Source organism: Colobus angolensis, unplaced genomic scaffold, assembly GCF_000951035.1.
Source record: "Colobus angolensis palliatus isolate OR3802 unplaced genomic scaffold, Cang.pa_1.0 Scaffold35, whole genome shotgun sequence".
Lineage (NCBI taxonomy): Eukaryota > Metazoa > Chordata > Mammalia > Primates > Cercopithecidae > Colobus > Colobus angolensis.
Window position 1 is genome coordinate 7,268,213 of NW_012116821.1, and position 10,093 is coordinate 7,278,305.

Here is a 10,093-nt window from a genome sequence, read left to right on the forward strand (position 1 = left end):
ACTCCTGACCTCAAGTGATCCGCCAGCCTCAGCTTCCCAAAGTGCTGGGATTACAGACATGAGCTATCATGCCGGGTCTTGAACATTAATTTTAAAAAAGCCAAAATCCTTATTTCCTTGCAAAAACTACTATACTTAAAAATAGATGTAGTACAACTTATAAGTTAAATTCAAAGTCTTAGTGAAAACTACATATAAAAAATGACAACTTTAATAAATTGAATACTAATTAAAATAAATGAAATGTATTGAGTTTCAAGAAAAAAAGTCCACCTCTGACACTAAAAACACTGACAACAAGGATACCCACTATCAGTAGTATTGTTTAATAATAAATTGGAGATCGTGACAAAGGGACAAAATAGAAAAAGAAAATAAGATGTATAAGAGTATAAAAATTGTTATCTGCAGGAAATATGATTTTCTATATAGAACAACCCACAATAATCTAGATCAGTGGTCCCCAATCTTTTTGGTACCAGGGACCAGTTTCATGGAAGACGCTTTTTCCATGGACCTGGGTTAGGCGTGGGGACGGGATGGTTTCAGGATGATTCAAGCCCATTGCATTTATTGTGAACTTTATTTCTATTATTATTACATTGTAACACATAACAAAATAATTATACAACTCACCATAAAGTAGAATCAGTAGGAGCCCTGAGCTTGTTTTTGCAACCAGACAGTCCCATCTGGGGGTGATGAGAGACAGTGACAAATCATTAGGCTTTAGAGTCTCATAAGGAGCGTGCAACCTAGATCTCTCACATCCGCAGTTCGGAGAGCATTTGTGCTCCTGTAAGAATGCTACTGCTGATCTGACAGGAGGCGGAGATCTGGGGTAATGCAAGCAATGGGGAGCAGCTGTAGATACAGATGAAGCTTCGTTTAGTCACCTGTTGCTCACTCCCTGTTGTGTGGTCTGGTTTGTAACAGGCCACGAACTGGTACCAGTCCATGGCCCGAGGGTTGAGGATCCTCGATCTAGATAACCTATCTAGAAAATGTAATTTCAAAACATACATTTGCACAATAGCATCAGAAACTATATATGAATCATAGGGATAATGGCAAATAAAATTTTGTAATGGCATTGTGAAAAAGAACAAAAAGATAGGACTGTTTTTCTAGTTATTAAGATTGATTACGGCACTTTAGTCATTAAAATAGTAGTATAAGACAGGTGAGACAAAAGGGATACAAAAGAAAAGAGAGTAAATAAACTTTTACATATGTGGGAATTTGGTATATGAAAAAGAGGGCATTTCCATGGAGAAAGGATTGGCTATTCAATATTCACTATGCCAGTATTCACTATACAGTGCTAGCCACACTGTAAAATATAGACATGTATCTCTACTCCATGCCAAACACAAAAATAAATTCCAGCTAGACTGAACATCTATATGTGAACAACAAACCTTTGTTTTAGAAGAAAATACAGAGTATGTTTCAGACTTTGGGTAAGAAGAGATTTCTTAAAACAAGATAATTTATAAATAAAAAAAGAAAAAATGATAAAACTATATTAAAATTAAGATTTCTGTACAACAAAAAACATCATTGATGATATCTTTAAAAAAGCAACATATATAACATAAAAGATTAGTATCTGAAATACAGAAAAAAGTTCTATAAATCATTTAGAAAAACACAAAGCTCAATTAACAAAGGAAAAAAAGGTACAGTGGAAGTTAAAAGACAAGAAAACATGGATAGCCAAAAGGACAAAAACATTCTACTTCATTGATCAGGAAATGCAAAATCAAACAATACAGAAATTATTTTACACCCATTAGCTTGACAAAAATTTTAAAAGAAAAGCCTATCAGGACCCAATGCAGTGGCTCATGTCTGTAATCTTAGCACTTAGGGAGGCTGAGGTTGGGGGACTGCTTGAGCCCAGGTGTTCAAGATCAGCCTGGGCAATACTGTGAGACCCCATTTCTACAAAGAAAAATTTTTTAATTAGCTGAGTGTGGTGGCACACACATGTGTTCCCAGCTACTTGTAGGGCAGAGGTGGGAAGATCGCTTGAGCCTGGGAGGTTGAGGCTTGCGGTGGGCTGTGATCGTGCCACTGCACTCTGGTCTGGGCAACAGAGTGGGATTCTGTCTCACAAAACAAAACAAACAAACAAACAAAAAACAAAACAAAAAAACCACGCCTATCAATAGTAAGTTTTGTCAAGGATGTGGGGAAATGAAAATTCCCATGAACTGCCAGTGGGAGTGTAAACTGGTAAAATATAACATTTTAGAGAACAACTTGAAAAATGTGATCCTGTGTGTATCCTATGACTCAGCAATTCCACTTCTCTGAATTTATGAGTGAACCCTAAAGAAAATGGCACATATCTGGAGATACCTATAATGATGCTCACTGCTGCACTGCTTGCAACAAAAAAAAATTTTTTAAATACGTAAATATACATTAACAGGGACTGAATAAATAAGCTGTATCATAGTCACACAATGAAACACTATACACCAGCTAAAATTTAAAAACAAGATCTACATTTAGCAACATAGATAAGCTCTGAAAATATATTGAGTGAAATAGAAAGCAAGTTACAGATAGTAAGATATCTTCGATGTAACAGTTTTTTAAAAGGCAAAGACAATATATGACTGTGCCAAGAGCATTTTCACAACCTATGTGATATTTTATTTCATTGAAAAAGAAAAAAACTAAAGCAAATTAGGTAAAATGTTAACATTTGTTCATTCCAAAGGGTAGTTAAAAAGGGTATTTATTTTGTTACTCTTATTTTTTGTTTGAAATTTGTAATGTTTTTTAAAATGACACATAATTTTAATATCTTACCCCATATATGTATATATTCATGTAAAATATGGATAAGGAAAATAAGTAGAAAAATAAGAATAAAGTCAGTAGTGAGACCGGTTTATAAAATTCATATTGTATATTGCATATATTGCTAGAGTTGGCTCACAAATCTTTCAAGAAGAGCAAAATGAATATAGATTCAGCAATTATTGGTTTTTAAAAATCTATCCATTAATATATGTCAGAAATACTAGAGATTTAGTCATTCAAAGCATACTACTGTAAATCTGGAGACACCAAAAACAGGAAAACTGGAGAAAATACTGAAGAGTAAACTTGATTTAAGTGGTTTACTCATTTATTCCTGAAAGATGGAAGCAATAACATAGAAAAAAGGGTGATGGTATTTTGAGAATAGTATGTATGACAGTGTTTCAGAAAATACATTTTTGAAAGGTTGAAAAGAGTATCATTCAAATCAATCTTGTTAAGGAATTCAAATGACCTTGTTAAGGAAAGCTTAAAAATAAAATATACAGATTCAAATTTAAGAGCTTTCATGATTCATTTGGGCAATACACATACACCACACACATAAAAGTACACACATATAGTACTTGGTTGACATTTTTCAACAAGCCAAAAGAAACACTAAGGAAGCATTTAGAGGTAAAACGGCTTATGTTACTATGTAGTAAATAATTAGTATAATTTCCTTTAAAAACTTAAGTTGAAGTCAGTTATCACAGAAAGAGATATTTTAAGTTTTCATGGCTTCAGTGTTTCATTGTAGAGAAGGGTCAAACTATTGTGGAAAAATCACAGGTAGATTTTTGCAACCTTGTAAGACTAGGCAAAAAAGTAGCAAAAAACAAAAACAAAAACAAACAAACAAAAAAACAGAAAAACAGCAATGTAGACAAATAACAAGGTAATTCAATTGGAGAATAATATTCTTAATTGTAGAAAGTCTTCCTAACAATTTGCACTTACAGCACTCAGCCAATTCCACATGCTGACAACAGATAACTAAAATGGAACTGTTAGTCCGGTTTCCTGATACATTCCAGATAAAGTTCTCCCTGGCCTCATCTTTAGGCTGACTTCAGGTCTCTCTCTCAAGGAACAGTTTTGAAGAATGGTACCAATATAGTTGTACGGATTCAGTACAATGGTCTTTAAAAAAAAGTTTTTTACCTTTTAATATTATTGATCAAAATAATTTCAGATCCAGCAGAAACTTTATTAATAAAAATATAAATGTAAGCACAGACCTTATACCTTTTACAAAGAAAAATGACTAAAAAATGGATCATAAACCTATACACAAACACAAAGCTATAAAAGCTCTGGAAGACAGGAGAAAATCTAAATGACCTTGGGTATGGCAATGACTTTTTAGCTGCAACACCAAAAGCATGATACATGAAAGCTGGACTTCACTAAAATTAAAATTTTCTGCTTTGCAAAAGACACTATTAAGAGAATGAAAAGACAAGCCACAGACTTGCAGAAAATATTTGCAAAATGCAGATCTGATATAGGACTTGTGTGTCCAAAATATACAAAGCGCTCTTAAAACTCAACAGTAAGCTGGGCATGGAGGTGCATGCCTGTAGTTCCAGCTACTTTGGAGGCTGAGGCAGGACTGCTTGAGCCAAGGGGTTTGAGGTTACAGTGAGCTATGATATCACCACTGCTCTCCAACCTGGGTGACACAGCGAGACCCTGCCTCTATAAAACAAAAACACTCAACAGTAATAATAATTTTTAAATGGACAAAAATCTGAACAGACACCTCACCAAACATGATACACAGGCAGCAAACAGGCACATGAAAAGATGCTCAACATATGTCACTGGGGAATCACCAATTAAAACAATAATGAGATACCATTACATACCTATCAGAGCAGCTAAAATCCAAAACACTAACACCACCAAATCCTGGCAAAGATGGGGCACAACAGGAACTCTCATTCATTGGTGGGAAATAGAAAATGGTACTGCTGCTTTGAAAAACAGCTGTGAGTTTCTTACAAAGCTAAACATAGGGTTACCAGCAATCATATTCCTAGATGAGTTAAAAACTTATGCCCAGAAAAAGCCTGCACATAAATTTTTAGGACACTTTATTCATAATTGATGAAAACTGGAAGCAACTAAGATGTCCTTCAAAAGGTGAATAAGCAAACTGTAATATATCCATACAATGGATTATTTTTCAGTGATAAAAACAAATGAGCTCTCAAGCTATACACATAAAGACATAAAATAACTATAAATGCACATTGCTAAGTAAAGATGCCAGTCTAAAAGGCAACATACTGCATGATTCCATGGTCCATGGCCAAAGTTAGCAAAACCTCTCAATATCTGTTTCCTAATTAATTACTCTTCTAAAATGTAACTTGAATATTTACTGATCTAAAGAAGTTCTTCTAGGCCGGGCGCGGTGGCTCAAGCCTGTAATCCCAGCACTTTGGGAGGCCGAGACGGGCGGATCACGAGGTCAGGAGATCGAGACCATCCTGGCTAACACGGTGAAACCCCGTCTCTAATAAAAAAATACAAAAAACGAGCCGGGCGAGGTGGCGGGCGCCTGTAGTCCCAGCTACTCGGGAGGCTGAGGCAGGAGAATGGCGTGAACCTGGGAGGCGGAGCTTGCAGTGAGCTGAGATCCGGCCACTACACTCCAGCCCGGGCGACAGAGCGAGACTCCGTCTCAAAAAAGAAGTTCTTCTAAATTCCATAACATCTATTTATACATTGCAGCCAAAAAAGGCAGACTTTCTTTTTTTTTTTTTTTTTCCTGAGACAGAGTCATACTCTGTCGCCCAGTCTGCAGTGCAGTGGTGCGATCTTGGCTCACTGCAACCTCCAGCCCCTCCGCCTCCCGGGCTCAGGCGATTCTCCTGCCTACAGGCATGCGCCATCATGCCCGGCTAATTTTTGTACTTTTAGTAGAGACGGAGTTTCACCTTTACTCCACCAAAAGTTTCTTATCCAGATCCCAATGACCGCCATGTTGCTAAATGTAGTGGTCAATTATGAATCCTCATCTCATTAGACCTACAGCAGCATTTAACATAACTTATTTTTCCTTCCTCCTTAATCACTTTATTCATTTCGCTTCTAGGACACCTACTGAACAGTGGGTTTTCCTCTGTTCACTGGCTGCTCCTTCACAGTCACCTTTGCATAGAACTCCAAATCCACCCAAACTCCATGGAATATCTCTTTTGGTGATATCAACAACTGCTATCAAAACACTACTATAAAACCCAAAATTATATCTATTGCCAGCTCTTTCTCCTCACTTCTGGACTCATTTATTCAACTGCCTCCTCCACCTCCACATCTCAATGTGAATTTCTTAGAGGCATCTCAAACTTAACATAGCCAAGCTAAAATACCAACCTTTCCTCTCTCTCATTCATAAATCTGCAGACTTTCCCGTAACAGTAAATGGCACTTCCTCCATTCTAGTTGCTCAGGTTAGAAACTTTGAAGTCATTTTTGACTCTTACTGTCACACAATCTGTCAGCAAAATCTGTTGGTTATACTATCAAAACGTATCCAGATTCTCTCACCTGGATTATTACTTTAGTTTCCAACCAGTCTCTCTGTTTCTACTCTTGCTTCCCCATGGTCTATGCTCAACATAATTTAAAAGAAATATTCATTTCAGGCCAGTTGCAGTGGCGTCTGCCTCTAATCCCAGCACTTTGGGAGGCAGAGGCAGGAGGATCGCTTGAGGCAATCAATTGAGGAGTTCAAGACCAGCCTGGGCAACACAGTGAGACCCCGTCTCTATAAAAAGACAAAAATTATCTCCACTTTTATGTAATTTCAGTTAAAAAAAAAAAAGGAAAAAATACAAAATTAGCTGGGCACGTTGGTACATGCCTATAGTCCCAACTACCTGGGCGACTGAGTTGGGAGGATTACTTGAGCCCAGGAGTTCAAGGATGCAGTGAGCTATGACTTCACTCCAGCCTGGGTGACACAGTGAGACTCTGCCTCAGGCAAAAAGAAAGAGGCCAGGCACAATGCCTCATGTCTGTAATCCAGCACTTTGCAAGGCTGAGGTGGGTGGATCACTTGAGGTCAGGAATTCGAGACCAGCCTGACCAACATGGTGAAACTCTGTCTCTACTAAAAATACAGAATTAGCCAGGTATGGTGGTGCATGCCTGTAATCCCAGCTACTTGGGAGGCCGAGGATGAAGAATTGCTTAAACTTGGGAGGTGGAGGTTACAGTGAGCCAAGATTGTGCCATTGCACTCCAGCCTGGGCAACAAGAGCAAAACCCCATCGAAGAGAGAGAGGGAAAGAAAAGTAGTCATTTTTAAAAAGTCAGATCATGCCCTCATCTGCACAAAACTCTCCAATGCTTTCCCAACTTAATTAAAAATATTAGTCCTTTCAGTCACGTACATGTTCTCCCACCATTACTTCCTTTCTCTGTGACCTCATGTTATTCTCTTTGTACTCATTGTGCTCCAGCCACACTAGCCTTCTTGCTATTTCTCAAATGTGCACTCAGGCTCCTGCCCAAGGCCTTTGCACTAACTCTCTTCATTAGAATGCTATTTGCCCAGGCATCTATATGGTTTATTCCCTCCCCTACTTCATATCTCCTCAATTGTCCCTTTCTGGATTAGGTCTTTTCTAACCACCTTATTTAAAAGTAAACCTAGCCCCTCACATCCTGACACTCCCCATTCCCCTTCCCAGTTGTTTTATTCTCCACTGCATTTGTCTTCATTTACTAAATGTTTTACATATTTATTTACTATCTCTTCTCAGTAGAACGCAAGCTCTATGACAGTAGGAATTTTTATATATTGTGGTCAGTGCTGTATCCTCAATGTCCTGTTATATAAAAGGGACTCAACAGAGATTTGTTGAGTAAATGCGTGGGTGAAATGGAATATGAGAACCAATGACTGAAAAATGGTCTGTATGGTTGATCTGGAGAGCAGTATATGAAGTGAGTCTGAAAGAGTACCAGATGATGTCAGGCTTTATAAAGGAGTTTTGCCTTTATTTTAACAGTAGCAGGACACCATTGAATAGTTTTAACCAAGAGAAAATCTGATCAGATCTGCAGTTTCAAAAAAATCATTCTGGTAGCTATAATGGAGAACTAACAGAGGAGGGTCATTGTGAATAATTGCTACTGTAGTGGTCTTGAGAGATTACCGCAGTTTGAAGACAGGTGGAGAGAAAAATATATTTGAAGGATATTTTGGGAGATAAGATTGGCAGAACTTGGTAATAATTTAGCCATAGAAGTATGAAGGGCAAGAAGAAATAAAGAATAATGTTTAGCTTTCAAATTTTCACAAGTAGATGGATGGTAGTGTCCTTTGCTGAAACAAGGAACACTGAAAAAGAATCAGATTCGTAAGAGATAACTATGCATTTGATTTTAGGAATGTTGAGTTTGAGATGCTTTTGAGATATCCAAGAAGAAATATCCAAGAGATAGATATGTGAAAGCTGAGAGGTGAAGCTGAATGGAGCTATTCATTTGAGAGTCATAAGTGTTGGTGAAGCCATGGGTACACATGAGATCATATTTAACTACGGCATAAAAAGGCACCCAGCCTTAAGAAACTACCCTACCCTTTCTGGGCTGGATAGAGGATGATCATCCCAAAAAGGAGATAAAAACGGAATGGTTTTGTTTTGTTTTCTCAATCACACTCATAAGTTAATCCCTTTTTAAAATTCGGATTCAAACTAGAAGTGTTAGAATGTAACAGGCTTTTGAAATTCGACCAATTCATCAGAACTATGCATCTATTCAAAAATAGTTCACTTACAGAAACAATGTAAAGAATTCACAGTATCTGTCTCTTTGTAGCTTCAAAGTACATCAAAAAGCACCCTTCCCTTCCCACCCCACACCGCCAAGTATGTATGATTTGGCTTACTGACGTTTCCTGAAAGTACCCTATCTCTCGCTCTGGGCCTTAGCATATGCTGTTCTTTTGATCTTCATTTCCCCTGGGATGAAGATTTCCCTGGCTTTCCAAGACTGGGCTAAGTGATCTCCTTCTAGGCATCCCAGTGATATCATATAGTATTGTAACTGTATGTCTAACAACTGGTTCCTCTTAACTGGATAAGACTGTCTTTCTCATTGTTGTATATTCAGTGCCTAGCAAGATGAAATTTTTAGAATTTAATGTAATGCAATTCTGCAACGTAAAGAATTAAAATCTACACCGATTATCAGTCCACTGATGGCCGTTCAAACCTCGACTTTTCTCAAATAATGACTTTTTAAAAGCAAATAAAGCCCAGAACATCCCTAAGCAAAGGCAAACAAAGGTGCAAATGCGCAGAGATCCCAAATCCACCCCGCGCCTGTCCACAGAAAAGGGTGAAAGCAGAAGCAGCAGCCCGAAGCTCCAGTTTCCACAGCATCCTTCCTTCTTGGCCTTAGGCCGCTCCCTGCGACCCTCGGGATCAGGATCCCTAAATCCTCGCCTCACCCACCACACCCCGCGCTTGGGCAGCTGGACTAGTCCTTCCCACGCAAGTCACTGGAAAAATCCTTGGACTAAGGGAGGCCACCCTAGATGGCTTCGTCTCCAAAATCCCAGAGGAAATGGAGGAACAAAAAACCCTGTCAAGGAAAGGTGACAACCCAGCCTACAGTGCTTACCAAGCAGACGCTCTCAGTCAGCCCCTGCCACCGCTAACCGTTGGTTCGCGGGCAGCCACAGGCGACGTCGCGGTGGCCTCTGGGGATTGTAGTTTCTGTCGCAAACAAAACGCGCCGGCAGCATCAAAACTACATTCCCCACAAGTCAACGCGAAGACGTCCCACCGACTTAAATCTGGGGTTTGGAGTAATAAAGAGGCCGTCACTACTTTTACGGTGATCTTAAATGTAGACTCAATTTCGTCCAGGAGTCCCTTCGAGCCCTTTTTCTTTGTCGTGCTTATTTTTTGTGTGACGAAGTCTCAGTGTACTTCTACGCCTTACTTTTTCTTTCCCCTTCTCCAGGACACACTCCAAACATCCGGGAACAGAAACCGCCCCAGGGCGCAAGCTTAGAGCCTCCGGAGGCGCTTGTGCCCTGTTCTAAGTCACGCATGCGTAGCAGCCGGCAGCGATTGGCAGCCGCGCGCGGCGCACTGGGGGTCCGGAGGTAGCCTGCCAGAGGGCGGGGCTTTTTCCAATGGCTTTGCCTCGGCGGGTCGCGTCTGCCTGGGCGGGGAAGAAGGCGCTGGGGCCGGGGTGGCTCCCGGTTTGTGCCGGGCGGAGAAAGGGGAGGGGC

The 10,093-nt window shown here is 39.4% G+C and overlaps 1 protein-coding gene across 2 annotated transcripts in view; it reads right to left on the reverse strand.

Annotated features, from left to right (window-relative positions):
• CEP57L1 (centrosomal protein 57kDa-like 1) overlaps window positions 1–9,898 on the reverse strand; it is a 72,654-nt gene extending 62,756 nt beyond the window's left edge. For both annotated transcript variants that reach the window (XM_011952816.1, XM_011952817.1), the window contains exon 1: window positions 9,475–9,898. The gene's annotated coding sequence lies outside the window, so the exon portion shown is untranslated. The remainder of the gene's footprint in view (window positions 1–9,474) is intronic.
• Between the last annotated feature and the right edge of the window lie 195 nt (window positions 9,899–10,093).